General features: G+C 50.5%; 1 non-coding gene across 1 annotated transcript; it reads right to left on the bottom strand.

The window, feature by feature from the left end:
* Nucleotides 1–8550: 8550 nt before the first annotated feature.
* Nucleotides 8551–8682, bottom strand: LOC114609577. Its single transcript, XR_003709552.1, has one exon. It is a non-coding gene; the product is annotated as a small nucleolar RNA SNORA17 (small nucleolar RNA).
* Nucleotides 8683–10519: the final 1837 nt, after the last annotated feature.

The following is a 10519-nucleotide window of genomic DNA, read 5'->3' as shown; positions in this document are numbered from 1 at the left end:
CACTGGTCAGCATGAAGTCACAGCGGCAGGCATAGGTGGGAACTGAAGAATATGTGCCCTGTGCCAACATGCCTTGGCTCCTAGGTGGAGCCACCTCCTATGTGGGACACACCTCAGAGCTTATACACCTCAGAGGCCCATTTGTTTGGTTCTCTGGGTTGGTTTCCATCTACACCCCAAAAGGAAATGGGTTGGTTTCCTTTCACCAGGGTGGGGAAGGACAGGGCTATTAGCCATAGCCTGCTGCCCGGTAGTGCGTGGGTTCAGAACAATTTCAGTGCCTCAGCCTCCACCCACTGCAGCCGAAGAGCTTGGTCTCCAGAGGCAAAGGCTGATGGGAGGAGGGCCAAGTTGCCGAATGAATATATGTATGTGTGTCTTCCACGCTAATCACCGGAACGTATTTGTGGAGAGGTGAACAGAGTGGAGCTGCGGGACCCCCATTAATGTTAACTTTATTTCAGTAATGAGATGCCAGGCCTGGAACAATCACTGTGGCTAATAGGTCGTAATCACAGTGATGAAGTCTGCCCGCTGGGAGGGGAGGGTGAGGCCATGGGAAGGGGGTCTCAGAGCTTGGGGCCACCTGATGTGGAAGAGGAGTCAGGAACAGGGCAGGGAGGCTCTGGAGACAAGCCCTAGTAGGACAGGCTTTGCTGAGAGTGTCCAGGCCAAGAGGGGAGCATCTTCATCCTCATCTGAACCCAAGGGATGCAGCAAACAGCATGCGGCACAAGAGGTGCTGGCACCCAGAGGTAGTGGCAGAGGGAGAGCACAGTCACCTTCATAGAGTCCACCCAGACAGGGCTCAGGAATGCAGGTAACAAAGCAAAGTCACAACCATGCATTAGGTAGTCTTGCTCAGCCAGGGAGAGAGGCGGGAAGGGAAGGGAGTGACCCACCCAGACCAGGTTCTAGGGAGCTGTAAGGGAATCAATGTATCCAGAAACCTCCATGTCCCCAAACCCTTGGAGATCCCTGTTCCAACTGTTTCAGGGGCTGATGTGGGTCACTGCAGTGGTGAAGTTTGTGATCCAGCGAAGACACCAGGCAGAGAGGAGTACACCTGTCACCCAGTGCTTGGGAGATCGAGGCCAGCGGACTGGGTGAGAAAGTCCCTATGTGGGAAGGAAGAAGGAAGGAAAGAGGGAGGGTGAGAAGAAGGTGTGGGGGGGGTGTGCAGTACAGCCTGGGAGTGCAGCAGAGAGGCGAGTGACTGTCAGCAAACCTTTCAAGGGTCCCTCTCCCTGGTGAGAGGAACAGTCTGTGAGGAGCCCTGTGGGAACCTGAGAGGCTGCTGGTATGACTTAGGCAAGGAGTCTGGTCTGGTGGGCGAACAGGAGCCAGGATGAGAAGTATCTTGGTTCTGAAAGGACCACCGGAGCTTCCACCTCCTCTCTGGGACGTGCTGATGGCATCTAGGATGGAGAGGTAGCTCGTTATCCCAGGCTCTCCAGGATGGTTCCAACCATTGAGAAGCATCAGGACCAATGTCAGATTCAGAATCTCAACCAAATCCGGATCCTGCCCCTGGCAGCTCCTCTCCCACCTGGCCCGGTCCTGTCGCTTGAGTTAACTTAGCAGGTAGTTCATCAGACAGCTGAGGTATCCTCCCTGACACATCTTGTGGTTTAGAACCGTGTTAACTGTGTCTCCCTGGCTCCTGACAGTGACACAGATTGGCTGTTTCTTTCTCCGCAACAACCACATGAGAAACAGGAGTGTCGGGGAGCCAATTCATTACCCAGCTGTTAAGAGTAGCAAAGCAGGTACCCAGCTCTACCTGATCCGGCTGCAGGTGAGATCTGCCCCTGCAGGGTGATAAGACAGCGGAAAGCCCCTCCTCTCCATAACCTTGACACACCAGGGCCCAGCCTACAGTGTACCACAAATGGATGGGTTCATTCATTTCCTGCCCCGTCCCCATCAGATATGTACACACAGAACCAGCCACCACCTCAGAGAGTGCGGCTTTCACACGACAGGTGCTGAGAACCACATGCCACAGAAGGAAATAAACTCAACTCGACTTCATGACAGAGATGATTTTTATTGGGGTCGGTTTGCTTAAAAACTAGGTTTTTCCTCTGCAGGTTATTCTTGCAGGCTTAGACCTCAAGCAACAAAAGATCACAGTTCCAGGTGGTATCTTTAAGGAGTGTTAATTAGGGCTCTTGGCACTTAGAACATGAAACATTTTAACATTTTCTGAAAAGCAATTTGCCAACATTAGCTAATTAAAATACCCAGCCTTCCACCGAGGGGTACTGGGAAGTGAGTGGAATCACCATTTCTAAGCATCTGCTCTAGGGTTAGAAATTCAAATTCCTGTTGCTCCTACTTCTTGGTCAAGGTCCTCCGAAGACTGCTTCTTGTTGCTCTAAGCAATGCACTCAAGAGCACTTAAGGGAAGATCCCTGTTTCCCTCATATTTGGAATCTTTAACTGGGACAACGTGGAAGGTTCTTGAGCACAACGGCTGGTCCACTAAACCAGGGTTGAAGGCTAAATCTGGCCCTTGGCTTGTGTTTATAAATAAAGTTTTATTGGTACGTAAGCAGACTCATTTGTTTGCACACCGACTTTCATAATTCTCAATGTTCACAGAGTTGAGCCTACCCGCTAGAATGCATTTTCCCTTACAGACATGGTGTTAAGCTGTCTGGTCATGGCTTTCCATCCAGGAAGCCCTCAGTTGTGACTTGGGTATATTATTAGATTGAAGATAGGAAAGAGAACTCTGAGAAAGGGCAAGGGTAGCCTTTATCTGAATCTCCCCCGTTTCCCCTCCCCCCTGCACACGCTTAAAGTAACGGTACACGGATCTAAGAGGCTGGGAGGGAGGAAAGAGTAAGAAATGTCTGTGTCTCACCTCACTGCTTCTGACTCTTACCCTCACGTGTAAAGCGGATCACAGAACCGGCTTTATGGAGTGGACAGGCTGTGGGGACGTAGGACTTCAGGATGTAGGATATACCACCGTCAGTGGCTTTACAGAAGCCCTGGTACTGCTAGATACATCTGGGAGGGGCGAAAAGCAGCACGCGGAACCAGAGGCTATCAAAGATGCTACAGGGATCCGACTACACCTGCAGCGGCCCACAGAAAGAAAATATTTGTAAACCTATAAACATAGAAGACACTCAACTCAAAAACGGAGGGTGTGGAGGTTGGAATAAGAACGTCACCCATAGGCTCTGGTATTGGAACACTTGATCCTCAGTTGGTGGCGTTTGGGGGCGGGGCTTTGACGATGCTTCCTTGCTAGAGAAAGTATTTCACTGGGGGCGGGCCTTGAGGGTAAAAGCCTTTCATCACTTCCGGTTTGTGAGCCTTTAGTTAGCTTCCTGCTCCCACCACGGTGCCTGCCACGCCTCCTTGCCAAGACAGACTCTGATCCTTCTGGATTGGAGAGCCAAATTGAAGTCCTTCTTCTTTAAGTGCCCTTTGACACAGTGGTTTTCATCACAGCAACAGAAAAGTAATCTAATATAGTGGTGTATTAGACACAGCCTGTAATCCCAACCTTTGGGGATTGGAGGCAAGAGGATCAGGGGTTCAAATCCAGCCTCCACTACTTGGCAATTTTAAAGCCAATCTGAGCTACAGTTACGAAGAACAGAATGACTCTGGAAGTCTGGCATCTCTCCCAAAACAGAAACACGGAGTAGCTAAGTCAGACCCAGTAATCCCACTGCTAAGGATCCTCAGGAAAAGCCCACATGTAACCACATGAATATCAAAGCAACGTGACTCATGGCAGTCCAAAGCAAAAGGGATCCAAATGTCCAACAACAGAGGGACTCCAGAACAAGTCCCTAGGGCACACTCACTTGGAGTCCCAGAACATATCCTAGGGCTTCTTGGACCCAAGTTCTTGGGGGCGAGGCTGGTCTGAGCACTGGGAGATGCTGGGGACCAGTGTGTCTTCCACCTTCAGCCAGAGTGGCACCCCTGAACACATATTCCTTGGTAGTTATAAGACTTTTTCAGGGCTGGCTAGATGGTTCAGCAGGTAAAGGGGTTTGCGGTCAAGCTTGAGGAGCTGAATTCGATCCTTGGGACCCACACAGCGGCAGATGACAACCTACTGCAAGTTGTCCCCTGGCATCCACAAGAATTCCATGACACACGCACGTCCACATACATACAGACACATAAAGACATGTAATCAAAAGCCTCCAGACATGACTGAATGCTGCACTGGGGGATCTCCCTCCAGTTCAACACGACTGGCTTAGGTCAATCCTTTCCAGGTCCTGTGAGCCATGTCCAACGGAAGAAAGACCCGAGATGTCACTGTTTAAACCATTCACAGAAAGACCCTCAGGCCAAGGTATGCAGAGACACAGCAGAGCCAGGGAAACTAAGGAGGTAGCTTTTCTCTGAATTTGAGATCGACCCAGAAGTTGGCCCTTCTGAAGGCTGAGCATTGGGTAGCCAGCGCCGCCACGGCAGAGCGCCATATGGACTGGGCCGTTCACATGGCAGAGTTATCTTCCCACAGCTCTTAGATGGAGACAGTTGTAGGCTGCCTTCTCCTGTGGCCCCTTTCCATGACTTGCAGTTGGTCATCTTTTCTCTGTGCCTTCTCATGGTAGTCCTTCTGTGTATGGTAGCTCTTCTCTTCTCTCTGTCTCTGTCTCTCTCTTTCTCTGTCTCTCTCTTTCTCTGTCTCTCTCTTTCTCTGTCTCTCTCTGTCTCTCTCTCTCTCTCTGTCTATCTATCTATCTATCTATCTATCTATCTATCTATCTATCTATCTATCTAACTCTCCTTCCTTCCTTCCTCCCTGTTTGTGTATGGTAGCACCTGCCTCTGTCTCTCTCCCTCTCCTTTGTGTATGGTAGGTCCTCTCTCTCTCTCTCTCTCTCTCTCTCTCTCTCTCTCTCTCTTTCTCTCTCCTTCCTTCCTTCCCTTCCTTCCTCCCCATTTGTGTATGGTAGCACCTGCTTCTGTCTCTTTCTCTCTCTTTCCCTCCCTCCCTCCCTGTTTGTATATGAAAGCTCCTCTCTCTCTCTCTCTCTCTCTCTCTCTCTCTCTCTCTCTCTCTCCCCCCACCACCCTAAAATGCTAAGTTCCCCTTCTAGGACATTCTCCCAAATCCCTTTCTGACCAAAAAGGAGGGCTGGAGTGATGGCTCAGCTGTTAAGAGCACTGACTGCTCTTCCTGAGTCCTGAGTTCAATTCCCAGCAACCGTCTGTCTTACAACCATCTGTAATAGGGATCCTACGTCCACTTCTGGTGTGTCTGAAGACAGCAACAGTGTACCCACATACATGAAATAAGTAAATAAATCTTTAAAAAAAAGAAAAGAAGAAGAAAAAAAAAAGAGTGGCAGAGAACCCAGGTTCAAGTCCTAGCACCTATGTCAGGTGGCTGGAAACTGCCTGGGACTCCATCTCCAGGGCCTCCAATGCCTCTAGCCTCCATGAAAACCTGCCCTCACACACTCATATCACATACATATACATAAATAAAAATAATAATAAGTCTTTTTAAAAAAAAGTCTAAACTTTTGCTTAAACAACCAAACCCAGGCCAAAGAACAAATTTCAGGGCAAACACCTAACCTGCTACTCCCAGGGAACCCACTGAGGACCCCCACTTTCCACACAGCAGGGACAGGAAGTTCTCTTCACAGTGGAGGGTACCCTCCCCCCAACCCCCACCATACTAAAGCCAGGAAGAGAGTGCAAATCTTCCCTGCATTTTGTGTTCATAAAACAGAGATGAGATGACCGGCCTAGGTCAGGAGGGTGGGTGGCATGTGAGTCATAAGCAGTTTATTTAGCACCATGTCACACAAGCATGCTCACGGTGTGCCCTCTAGAGGGATCTGGAGACACCTGGTCTGGAATTCCCACCAGGCACAGTTGCTTGTGACCTTGAGCCAAGAAGAACCAGAGCGTTGGTATCTTTTTCTGACTATGAGATCAAAGGGGTGAGCACCTCAGAGAAAGGGTAGTGTGAGTGGTCCCTTCACGCTCCTGATCGCTGGCACCGAAGGATGGCTAAGAAGATCCACCTATGTTCTGTCTTGGCCGGGACCGAGGCTGAGAAGGGGGTGCTAAGGGACTCATTGCCAGCACTAGGTTTATTTTCTCCTCCCTGAGGGTCCTGGTCCCCAAAAATGGCAGGCCTAGGAAGGAGTCCTGATTTGTTGCCCCACCAGATGGCTCTCTACCCATAGTCATTGTTTTGGGGGCATCCTGGGGAAGTCTGAACCACAATCAACACCAAGCTCACATCAGGGCTAGAAAAACCTATGCAACTGGCGCCACCAAGTGGCAAAGTCGGCAACTGTCAGCATGCGTGCCACCAGCACGGAGCGAGTCGTGTTGGCTGCAGCCAAAAGCAAAGTCCTTAAAAGATCACGCCTGACTCGGTCCGTGGTCCCCTGCAATGCTAAATCAGGTCAGCGAGCTTATTTGTGTCAAATAAATCAGCCGAACCAACTGGTGAGCTGCCTCGAGACTATTTGTCTTGGGTTGGCGCTAAGCACAGACTTCGGGGGGCGGGGGGGGGGGGGCATCCAGTCAGGTTTGGATGCCGTGGACGGGAGCCCAAGGAGCTTGACCTGAAGGGCCGTCCAGATCCACACCCACTAGGAAGATTTGTGTTCAGTATGGGGGAGGGGAGCTGCGTGTGCCGATGGGAGGCGGCACAGCTCCTGCCATGGAACTTTTAGGGACACCTTCCCACTGAAGTCCCTCTCTGAAGCTTTCTAAAAACCACCGTGTGGATGAGGCTTTTACTGAAGAGAGTCGGACGTGCGCTGCCCCCGGCATGGACCTGCTTTCCCCTCGCTGTCTAATCATGAAGATGCTGGTCCCCGGAGTCTTCCGTGGGCCTTTCTGATTTTAAAATTTCAAAGATTACTTTTTCTCTGTATGATGTTTTCTCTACAGGTTTGTAGGTTTACCACCTGCGTGCCTAGTACACGTGGGACCCGATGGACTTACAGATGGTTGTGAGCAGCCATGTGGGTGCTGAGAATCGAACCCAGGTCCTCCGGAAAAGCAGCAAGCAAGAACCATCACACCAGCACCATTGTTTTCATTCTTTTAAAACTCTTTATCGGTTCTTTGTGACCTTCACGTCACGCACCCCAGTCCCCACTCATCTCCCCTCCTCATACCTGCCTTCCACCTTTGCAACATCCCCTCCCCCCAGCAGAGAAAAAAAAAACTCTTCGTAGGAGCTGCGGTGTGTCGCAATGTGTCACACACTATACCGTCTTGTCCACACTTCTTGGCTTGCAAATGTTCACAGCAATGAGTCATTGGTCCGGCACAAGGTCTCTGACTTCTGTTACTCTATCACAGATAGCCTGTTGTTGCTCTGTGTCATGGAGATCCTGATCCTGTAGTTTGGATCTGTAGGACGGACCCCTTTGTGCCCTCCAGCAGTCCACTGATGAGGGTAGATATGGGGGGAGTCAAGTCAAAGCCCTGGATCTGGGCCTGAGAAGTAGCTGAGCTGGTCAGTCTACTGGCTCTCTTGCTCAGGGCCGACCAGTCAGCCACCCCTACAATCAGGGCCAGCTCTACCTTGCTGCCCAGGGCTCGCTTTTCTGAGCCATGCAGCTAGTGAGGGACAGGGCCGGGTCTCCCAGCTCTCCTGCCCCACAGTTGGCAAGGGGTGAGGGTAGGGGAGGATGTCTCTCTCTCGCCCAAGTTGCCACACCACAAAAAAGTTGATGGGCCAGCTCTCCCGTGGGCAGGGCCAGCACTCCTCCCTGCCTCAGGTGGTGAGAGCAAAAAGGAGGGGAGGGGACCTGTCCCTCACCCATGCCACCACAGGAAGAAAGTGGCAGGGTCAGCTCTCCTACGCGCATACCCTTGTGGCTCACCCACAACTCCCACTATGTGTGGGCCTGCTCTCCCAAGTACCGCAGCTGGCTAAGGGCAGGGTCAGCTTTCCTACTCCCATATCCCCCTGACAGGGCCAGCTCTCCCATAATGATCATGTGAGGGGTGGGGCCAGTTCTGGACAGTCCTCAGACATCAATACGTCCCCAGAGAGCAGATCAGTCCAGGGACGTCTGCCTGGCCACTGGTGGTAGCAGACCAATGTGATTGCAGGGCCATGGACCCAGACATGGTCCCAGGTGGCATCCCCAGCCAACATCATTCATTCAAATCAAGCTCTTCCTTGCTACCCTTAAGTCTCCAGTTCTGCTTCTTGTTGTGCCCACATCCTTCTGTTTCTCTTTCTCATTCATTTCTCCACCACTTGTTCCTCTTAGAGGTGTCTGGGGTCTCTGAGTGTCTGGGGTCATCTCAGGAGCGGTCTCAGGACTGCTATATCTCACTTGTGTATTATGGCACCAGGCAGGGGGGCATCTCAAGCATGGACTTCCTATCCCCAACCCCAGGGCCTGAGTGGGACCAGACTAGTGACCTCAGGCTAGACCACCAATCTGGTGGTCATCTCAGGCTTGCTCCTTCCTCACCTGCTCAAGTGGCCCCATGTGAGGGTGTCTATCTCGGGCTCACTCCTGTGGCACTGGACTGGTGGTCGTCTGAGGCTCACTTTTATCAGGGAACGTTAGGCTACTGATCATTCAGATGTTCACAAGTCAGAACGTTGAACTTAGACAGAGCCTCTCTCCTCTCTGCCACCTACTGATGCACGCGTGAAACAGCAGCCACACCTGCAAGGCCTCTGGGGACAGGGCTTCTTATCCTTTTATGCGCATTAGTGATTTTTTGCAGAACCAACAATATGCCCAAGAGATATGGAGAATCTGTGACTCGTCAGCATTTTGGGGACAATGGAGCCAGTCCCCAAAGATGGCTGGATACAGCTCAGCTCTGGCCTTGTAAAATGCCTGGAACCTATCTGTGAAAAACATGGGTAAGCTCAGAAGAAGAGAAAGGGATAAGAATGCAGATCTGACAGGAGAGCCATTGTGAAAGGCTGTCACTTCTCCAGGAAAGACTGTCTGAACATAAGATCTGGGAGGGGTTGGCTCTAACTGCATAAAGACAACCTGGCAGAAACACGGTACTGTAAAACAGCATGTATCAGGATTCTATTTTTATTTATGAACAAATATAAAGTATACATTTAGACATAAAATGTGGCAAATCTTCCCATTGCAGCTGTGGGTATCCTCTGAGACCAGGAACTAAAGGGTCCAATTTAATCTTGAAGGCTCATTTTTAGGGTTTCTACCTTGTAAGAAGAGACACCCATACGCCCAGAGATGTCTGGAGAAGTCCTGCTTGGGAAATCTGACATGCTCCGGGCATCTCAGCTCAAGGCCACTGAGTAAGTACCTCAGTGCTGCTTGAATGGCGTCTGCACTCACAGAGCTCTGTGCGTCCAAGGAGTCACAGCAGTGGTCTCCACAGGTACAGGGCAGCAAGCATGACCGCAAATGGTACCCAAGAAAATCAAGAGAGGGAAGATGAAGAGAATGTCTGTCCGACTTTGATCAATCTCCGGATGCTTGGGAGAGGAGATGCTCTGAGGAAAGCTGGGGTCCTGACGGCTGGTGGCCCCCTCCCCTGTGGGGAGTGCAGTCCACAGTGAGCAATGAAGAGACAGGGCTCTCGTCCTGTTTACCTGAGTGCTGGGATCTCCCGATGGTCAAAGCCAGGATGTGGGACCAATGGATGTGTTAGCAAACACTCATTGATAAAGACAAGAAGAAGCCAAATCCAGAAAGACGAGTTTGTCCAAGTTCATGGATGCCCGGGCTCCTGTCAGGTGGGTCAGGATGCTGTTCAGATTCCAGACCACTATTTCTTCCACAGTACACAACTGCGCATGCACTGTGACTCACACACTTGTACACAGACACACACATGGCCAATGCATGGGACACGCATGGGACAATGCATAGATCGTCACATTTATCATCCGAATCACCAACATCTAATTGAGAAAATATTTTATTAAACTTTAAAAACAATTTTGTGTTTTAAAAAAAAAAAACAATTTTGTGTTTCAGACAGGTCTTAGTATGAAACCCAAGCTGTTCTTGGACCTGGATTCTCCCGTCCAGCCTTCCGAGTGCCAGAAATTGAACCACGTGCCACCATGCCTGGCTCTACGTCTATTTTGATACCCACTAACACAGGTATCGGTTTGTGTGTATTAACTCAGTGAGCTAGACCCCACCCCATGTTTTGATTGACCATTTATTTTATCTTTCTTCCTACTGGTTACTACAGAACATTTTGAAATGAAGCCCAAAATAACTGTATCTCTCTCTTGCTGCCCTTTCCCGCCCTCTCCCTTTTTTAGCTTTGGGGGGGGGGTTGTCTCTCTGTATCTCAGGCTAGCCTCAAACTCTCTATCTTCCACCCTTAGCCTCCTGGAATTTAAACCTCAGCCCAGCTTCTTCTCAGTTAACTGTGACACTCAAGCAATTGGCTCATGTTTACAATCCTATCTTTCTAACAGTTAGGGCAGTGGTTTGTAACACAGGGGCAGTCCCTCCCTGACCCCTGACCCTCAGTGAGGTCAGTGTCTGGAAATACTATCTTCGCAGCTGGAATAGGG

The sequence above is a fragment of the Grammomys surdaster genome, unplaced genomic scaffold, assembly GCF_004785775.1.
Source record: "Grammomys surdaster isolate TR1022 unplaced genomic scaffold, NIH_TR_1.0 125976, whole genome shotgun sequence".
NCBI classification, from domain to species: Eukaryota; Metazoa; Chordata; class Mammalia; order Rodentia; family Muridae; genus Grammomys; species Grammomys surdaster.
Note: the sequence above shows the minus strand (reverse complement) of the source record. Positions and strands in the feature narration are given on the sequence as shown.